Below are 8,444 nucleotides of genomic sequence, written 5' to 3' on the forward strand. Positions count from 1 at the left end.
GTCAGGTGGTCTGGTATTCCCATCTCTCTCAGAATTTTCCACAGTTGATTGTGATCCACACAGTCAAAGGCTTTGGCATAGTCAATAAAGCAGAAATAAATATATTTCTGGAACTCTCTTGCTTTTTTGATGATCCAGCGGATGTTGGCAATTTTATCTCTGGTTCCTCTGCCTTTTCTAAAACCAGCTTGAACATCAGGGAGTTCACAGTTCACGTATGGCTGAAGCCTGGCTTGGAGAATTTTGAGCATTACTTTACTGGCATGTGAGATGAGTGCAATTGTGTGGTAGTGTGAGCATTCTTTTGCATTGCCTTTCTTTGGGATTGGAATGAAAACTGACCTTTTCCAGTCCTGTGGCCACTGCTGAGTTTTGCAAATTTGCTGGCATGAGTGCAGCACTTTCACAGCATCCTCTTTCAGGATTTGAAATAGCTCAACGGGAATTCCATCACCTCCACTAGCTTTGTTCGTAGTGATGCTTCCTAAGGCCCACTTGACTTCACATTCCAGGATGTCTGGCTCTAGGTGAGTGATCACACCATTGTGATTATCTTGGTCATGAAGATCTTTTTTGTACAGTTCTTCTGTGTATTCTTGCCACCTCTTCTTAATCTCTTCTGCTTCTGTTAGGTCCATACCATTTCTGCCCTTTATTGAGCCCATCTTTGCATGAGATATTCCCTGGTTATCTTTAATTTTCTTGAAGAGATCTCTAGTCTTTCCTATTCTGTTGTTTTCCTTATTTTTTTGCATTGATCGCTGAGGAAGGCTTTCTTATCTCTTCTTGCTATTCTTTGCAACTCTGCATTCAGATGTTTATATCTTTCCTTTTCTCATTGGCTTTTTGCTTCTCTTCTTTTCACAGCTATTTGTAAGGCCTCCTGAGACAGCCATTTTGCTTTTTTGCATTTCTTTTCTGTGGAGATGGTCTTGATCCCTGTCTCCTGTATAATGTCACAAACCTCCATCCACAGTTCATCAGGCAATTGATCTATCAGATCTAGTCCCTTAAATCTATTTCTCACTTCCACTGTATAATCATAAGGGATTTGATTTAGGTCATATCTGAATGGTCTGGTGTTTTTCCCCACTTTCTTCAATTTAAGTCTGAATTTGGCAATAAGGAGTTCATGATCTGAACAACAGTTAGCTCCTGGTCTTGTTTTTACTGACTGAATAGAGCTTTTCCATCTTTGGCTGCAAAGAATATAATCAATCTGATTTCGGTGTTGACCATCCACAACAAGAAGGTAACTGCTTACAAGCCAGAAAGAGAGCTCTTACCAGATGCCAGTCCTGGCTGGAACCTCAGCTTCCAGTCTCTAGAATGGTAAGAAAATGAATTTCTATTGCCTAAGCCACTCAGCTTACGGTATTTGCTAAGGCAGCCCTAGTGAACTAACACATTCCAGTTAGGACACGGTCCCCTTGTTTGAGGGGCTGGTTAAAAATCCAGGCCACAGAGGGCTGCATAGTGGGACGGGCTATTCTTCTGAAACCCTCACTCACTTTTAACTTTATAGATATGGTCCCATGTGGTTTAAGAAAGAGGACTCTGTCTTTAAAAAGACCCCTCATTTCTACCTGAAAATTTAATTAACAACATTGTATCCAAATGTCTTTCTGTTTCTTGGTTGACGTACTATAGGTCCGGGTTTTTTAAGGCAGCGTTTTCCAGATGTAGCCAGAGGACCTTACATATAGCCTAATGTACAACTGTTTACCACCGGGAACACCATGCTCCCTTATTGGTGGATTTCATTAACCTTCAGCGACCTATAACTTATTGATGTAGTTTGGTCATGGACAAAAACTGTATGAGGTCAGCAAAGAGTTTTTCTTTTGAATCACGGATCAAGATGATAAGATCTGCAGCATGAATCAAGAGGAGCCATCTCTTGGCAAAAATGTTAAGATTTTCCAGCAATAAGAGTAATTCAAAGTGACTGGCTGCTTACTTTATCTGTCGTTTGCCTATCCGCTATCTGCCTGCCCGGTATTATCTTTGATGCTCCTTCCATTTCTCGTGCAGTGACAATGAAGGAGCGCAGAACGGGGAAATTTCACGACAGAGTGAGAATAGGACGCACTAGCAGATTAAAAATGACTGTACCTGACTCTTTAATTATCATCATGATTCGATCATAAAGAGGAACAGACAACCAAAGACCGTCAGATCCTTGAGGAAAACATTAACCCGCTTAAACACACTGCTGGCAAAACCCCTGTGTATCCTAATCCCAGAGGCAGATGAGTCACCCGGTCCTGAGTCTGCAGCGGACAACGGTGGACTGGCCCTTAGGCTTCATGCTGAACCATTTGGCATTTGCGGCTTGAGGTTCTGCTCGGCCATTTACTGCTTCTAGCTTCCTTTGTAACTTCCAACATTCTATTGGCATTAACTACTCCCTTATATCTTTAAAAAAACTGTGCTTTAAAAAAGATGACTATCATTTTAACAGGGTTTGGTGAGGAAGCAGAGATAATGAACGTGTTTAGTCAGAAACTCTCTCGGAGTATTTGCAGATCTGGAAACACACTTTCTTCTCACTCTTCTGAAAAAAAATTACCTGAGGATATGTTACAAAATAATGAAGAAGCGATCTAATGAAGAGGAGAAGAGGTATGCTTTCGAGAAGTTGAAGATATAAACCAGTTGTCAATGCTGAGAAAAATCTAAGGACAGAAGATATGTAGGTGGTGGGTCTAGGAACAAACTGGTCCAACCAGAGGTTTTCAGGGAAAAACAGATTTACGATATATAATATACTTTGGATGGGCTTCCCAGGTGAGTCAGTGGTAAAGAATCCACCTGCCAATTCAGGAGATCTGGGTTTAATCCCTGGGTCAGGAAGATCTCCTGGAGAAGGAAATGGCAACCCACTCTAGTATTCTTGCCTGGAAAATTCCATGGACAGAGGAGCCTGGTGAGCTACAGTCCATGGGGTCATAGAGCTGGACATGACTGACAGCCTGAGCACCAGGCACCAGCAATATGATTTAGGGAAGAGACAATCTTACTGATAAGGTGAGTCAAAACATTCTTTTTTAAAAATTATAAGAAAAATACATACAATAAATATTCCAGAAAAGGTGTATAATATAGTCATATGAGGAACACTAAAATGTTGTATATTTGGAGGAAAATTACAAACAGTAAGAAAAGAGAACCTCTCGAACATGGGACAATACCACTTGAGTAGCGCAGATACAGTGACAAAAACTTCTCTATGGTCCTAATCAGCCTACTGGAGTATTACACAATAATAACGTTATAAAAGTAGTTTATTATTAGGATTAATCGATCAGCAAACACAGGAGACTACCATCTTTCATAAATTCATAAAAAGACACCATTAAAAAATGGAATCTCATTGGCAGCATTTTTTAACTTAACGGAATATAAAACCATTTTGTGTCATAGAACTGATGACATACTATATGCAATAAAATTTTATATATTGACAGAGGAGAAAGAAAATGTTCTAAACCTTAACACTTTGAAGTAAAAATAGAAATGACAGAAAACGAGATGGGGAAGAGCAGGGAAAGCAGAAGTCTTAATTTCTTTAATTTACATGATGGAGATTCAAAAAGGTGCCCTGGAAAATAGAGATTAAGAAATAACTGAGCATTTTTTTAAATTCAAGAATAATTGCTTTATGATGTTGCGTCGGTTTCTGCCATACAGCAACATGAATCATAGGTATGCATATATCCCCACCTTCCACCTCCCACCCCATCCCATCCCTCTAGGTTGTCACAGAGCACAGGGGGTGGGCCCCCTGTGGTATTTAACAACTTCCCACTAGTTATCTATTTTACATATGGTAATGTATATGTTTCCATTTGGGCACATTTTTAAATCATAAGGTAAGCTAAAAGAGCTAACAGAGAGCTACTATAATTATATATAATATAAATAAAGCTTTGGCTGAGTAAAATCTGATGTAATTAATTTGAATTTTCTATTGTTTTTTAAATAGGGGGAGCCAAGAGACACTGTTGAGAATTAACAGGTCAAGAAATAGAGCTTTGAACATGTTATTGAGAGCGTTGAGGTCACAACCAAGAAAATCAAAATTAGAATCTTTGAAAAGTGATTACCCTTAAAGAGCTGCATAAGGAAAGCAAATGAGGGAGAGGTTTTTTTCTATATTTTTCAGCATTGTTTGGATTTTTGCTACTAAGTGTATCACTGTTATTAAAATTTTAGAAAACTACATTCTAGCACTGGAAAATATACTTCCAAACTTACTTATCCATTATCTTATACAGTCCCAGGAAAGATGGATATGTAACTGCCTGGCATACAGGATGTAAATAATGTAAATACATGCATCCTCCTCTATGCAGCTGATGAGATGTAGTATCTCCTATTGTCTGTGGCCCAGATGACTATGTATTACAGCTATGCATTGCTTGAAAGCAGAACCAACTATCAAAAACTCAAGTTATAGTTTTCGTAGACAATTCTTAACCTAAGTGGTTTACAAACAAGACTCTCTTTAAATAAATAATTCACTTCACTAAAAATTCTTGGGAAACAGCATTGTTCAGCCTCAAGTTTGGAATACTTTATGAGATTATTTGATTGATTATTTGATGAATAGAGTTCACTAGCTCTGAGTATTTTCAAGACTAAAACTATTGTGTCCATTTACTAAGGTTCATGTATGTTGGGGCCTTGATCTTTCATTAAAGTTTGCATCTTCTAGCGGATTCAAACGAGTTTTCTACGGAGGACTATGGAACACACACACACAGACACATGCGCACCCTCCCCCAAGCAAAAGCTGGGGCCTGACTCATTGTTGGGCATCTCAGCTTTCCCGGGAGGAGGCCAACACTTCCTCTGCTCAACTTCTTGCCAAAGCTTATGGGGTCTGCATTTAATCAGCAGCTGAGAGCAGCTGCCCATTCTGTAGCTGTTGGAGAGGACAGTCTTCAATTTGTTGACATGTGATAGGGATAATTTCTTGAAAGATCATTAGTTATGTCATTCTTCCCAGTATTGTGAAATCTGTATTTACACCAAGCCAGCTAAGCCAGGAGTTGGGCACCTGGAGTGCACAGGCAATCACTTTTACTAAATTGCTCTGTTGCATGATGCTATGTATCTAGCCTGAGAGGTTGCCCTATGTAAGAACTGATACTATTTCCCCAGGACATCATTCACTATCCCACACTGCGTTCTCTTTAAAAAACACTTCCAGGCTTAATGGCTGCCTCATCTGGGTACCATGAACTATTGACATTCTTCTGTATCATCTTATGACCTACATGAAGTGCAGAAAAAAACCCTGGTTTTCTTTTCATATGTGGCAAGAATGCTTACAGAAAAGAACTCTTCACCCTTAGAAAGTCAACTATCATTATGGAATGTGAGTGTTGGCCTTATTCTTGAATTCATTTTCTACCTTCTCTTTTGACATTCTTCTCCCTTTTATTTCTATACCATTTTAGTCTATCCTATGTATCCCAAGAAGCTCTAATAGTTTTATAACAGAAAGGATATATCAATAACAAAAATAACCTCCACACCAAATCCATAAGGTGAGTGTCTTGTTCCTGTTTCACAGATAAGGAAACTGATCATTGAAGATTGAGTCTGCCAAGAAGGTACAAGTAGAATCGTTGCCGTAGCATCCCCAAGTCCAGTGGTCTTAGCACCCTTTCCTGTCATATAAGAAAGAGCACCTGTAAAGTTCTTAGGGGCAATTCTGTTTCCCAGAGATTGCAAGGAAATGAGCGATGAATTTTATATTGTAAAGGATATTTGCTTATAAGCCACTAAAGCTAAGTGACAAGCTTGGTGTCTTCTGTGCGCGACCTCCATCCTGACCATGACGGTCAGCAAGACCAGTTGTCTGTGTGGGCCCCCGTATGACCAAGCTGTGGTGCTCTTCCTGGCGAGAGTCAGACACGGAGCACACCCATCCGCCCAGGGAGTGCGGGAGCAGGCTCCCCACTACGAGGCCTGCAGGCCCTCAGCGGCTCCCCGCCTGCTGCTCCTCACTTCCCCTCCTTGCCCTACCTCAAGTTTCTCTGTCCTCGTGTGGAGCTCCCTAAGGTGCTAAGAAATGGTTCAAAAGCAACGGATCTGCCTGCAACGAAGGAAGAGAGAGGAGTGACTCAGGACGGTTCACCTCGGCTCTGGTGAATACACTTCCCTTTTACCGACGGAGGCGAGGATGAGGACAGAGCATCCGCCCAGGCTGGCATCGCGGTCACCGGGTGCACGTCCGCGCGCACTCTTTCCCCTCTGTGCTCTGTAGCTACGGTCTGGGAAGCCTTTCTGCACCAGCTGCGACGGGACTCGGCTTGCTTCTCTCTGGCTCTGGATTAGCCCAGAACCTGGCACATAGTAGGTGTTCAATAAATAACAGTTTCTTCTTCCGGTTTGGTCCTGAACGTAGCCTGGCAATTCTGGCGCCTCAGTCCTCCCCGAGTGGGGCCCTTGGTCTCCACCTCCCCTGCCTGGCGTTTCCTCATGCACACTGGACCTGATAAAAGCTCCAACATGATTTATCAAACACCTCTCTCCTCCAGCCCCAAGACCCGCAGGGATTTTGAAAGGAAACAGGCTCCATGTGCTTCCAATCCTGCTCCATTTAGCTCATCACGTTGCTGTTCAGTCGGAGCTGGGGGATGTGCGGACACCCTGGAACTGGTTCGTGACTCTGCTGAAAGATGTTTTTCTTAGAAGCAGGAAGTTACGTCCTGCCAAGAAGAAATGAAAATAAAGCCCCCGAGGGTTCACACGGGGTTCGCTGGGAGAGCTGAGCTGTTGCAGTGCTCTCTGCCCTGCTGGGGAGGAAGCTGGAATGAGGCCTCTGTCTGCTCCAAGGATGCAGAATGTGCCCTAGCAGGGCACTGTCTGGGGCAGAAGGAAGACATGCATTCTCCCCTTGACCTGGGGGACAATGTGCCACCCCCTCCTGCTCTTGAATCACCTGCGTGGTCAGCCTTGTTAGCTGCTCTATCCTATTCCTCTGAATCTCTGTTGGAGGCTGAGGGGGCACAAGGAAAGGGCCCAGGCAAACCTGGAATCTAAATTCTGGCTCTCACCTGATGAACGTGCCATCCTTAGACAAACTGCTTCCTTTCTTGGGGTGGCAGGTCTGAGCTGTGAACTCAGGTGTAATCTTTTTTCTGCCCTACACTTCCTGACCCCTCTCCCTCTCAGCTCCCTCACCTTCCCAACCAGGTTCAGATCAGACTATTTATTCAAAGACACTCATTGGATAAGTGGAACTGAGCAAACAAACATCCCAGGAAGAAAGAAAGTGAAGTCGCTCAGTCGTGTCCGACTCCTTGTGACCCCATGGACTGCAGCCTACCAGGTTCCTCCGTCCATGGGATTTTCCAGGCAAGAATACTGGAGTGGGTTGCCATTGTCTTCTCCAGGAGATCTTCCCAACCCAGGGATTGAACCCGGGTCTCCCGCATTCTAGGCGGACGCTTTACCGTCTGAGCCACCAGGGAAGTGCCCAGGAAGGAAGGGTTTCTTCTCCAGGCTGCTCAGGCAGACCCAGGGCAAGAGGATGGTAGATCCCCTCAGGAAAGGACTAGGGGGGCAATTGCTTTTGAACCTTTTCTCAGTAGCCTGCAATGCTGTTTGATAACACTTTACCCACAATAGAGCTTCTTTCAAAACTGAAGTTCATCCTTTCAAACCCTCTCACTGCTTCCTCAACTAAATTTATGTAGTATTCCAAATCTTTTGTTGTCATTTCGATAATCTTCATAGCATCTTCACCAAGAGTAGCTCCATCTCAAGAAACCACTCTTTTTGGTCACCCATAAGAAGCAGCTCCTCAACCATTGAAGTTTTATCATGAGATTATAGCAATTTAGTCACACCTTCAGACTCCACTTCTAATTCTAGCTCTTTTGCTATTTCTGCCACGTCTGCAGTTATGCATCATCATAACAAACATGACAATAATGAAAAGGTTAGAAATATTGGTAGAATTACCAAAATGTGACGCAGAGACACAATGCGAGCAAATGCTATTGAACTGGGGCCAATAGGCTTGCTTGACGCAGAGTTGCTGCAAATCTTCAATTTGTAAAAAGCACAATAGCTGTGAAGAACCATAAAGTGGAGCACAATGAAAATGAAGTATGATTGTATTTTTGTGATCATTCTCTATTTATGGCAGGTGATACCTGGTTTTCATTTATGGAATAACAAACATAAACTTCCATTTTAAAATAAATATCCCAAATGTGATACCATCTATAATTGCTCAGAAAAAATGAAATACTTAGGTATGAATCTACCAAAATATATATAGGACTGTCATGCTAAGAACTATGTAGTAGGAATATCAATTCTCCCCAAGTTGACATGCAGGTTTAATGACACTTTATCAAAGTCTCAGCAAGATTTTTTTGTGGATATAGACAAGATTATCCCATAATTTATATGAAGAG

The 8,444-nt window shown here is 42.2% G+C and overlaps 1 non-coding gene across 1 annotated transcript; it reads right to left on the minus strand.

Annotated features, from left to right (window-relative positions):
• Positions 1 to 7,418: 7,418 nt before the first annotated feature.
• TRNAS-AGA (transfer RNA serine (anticodon AGA)) lies at positions 7,419 to 7,490 on the minus strand. The gene has a single exon. It is a non-coding gene; the product is annotated as a tRNA-Ser (tRNA).
• Between the last annotated feature and the right edge of the window lie 954 nt (positions 7,491 to 8,444).

This window comes from Ovis canadensis, chromosome 25, assembly GCF_042477335.2.
Source record: "Ovis canadensis isolate MfBH-ARS-UI-01 breed Bighorn chromosome 25, ARS-UI_OviCan_v2, whole genome shotgun sequence".
Taxonomy (NCBI): domain Eukaryota; kingdom Metazoa; phylum Chordata; class Mammalia; order Artiodactyla; family Bovidae; genus Ovis; species Ovis canadensis.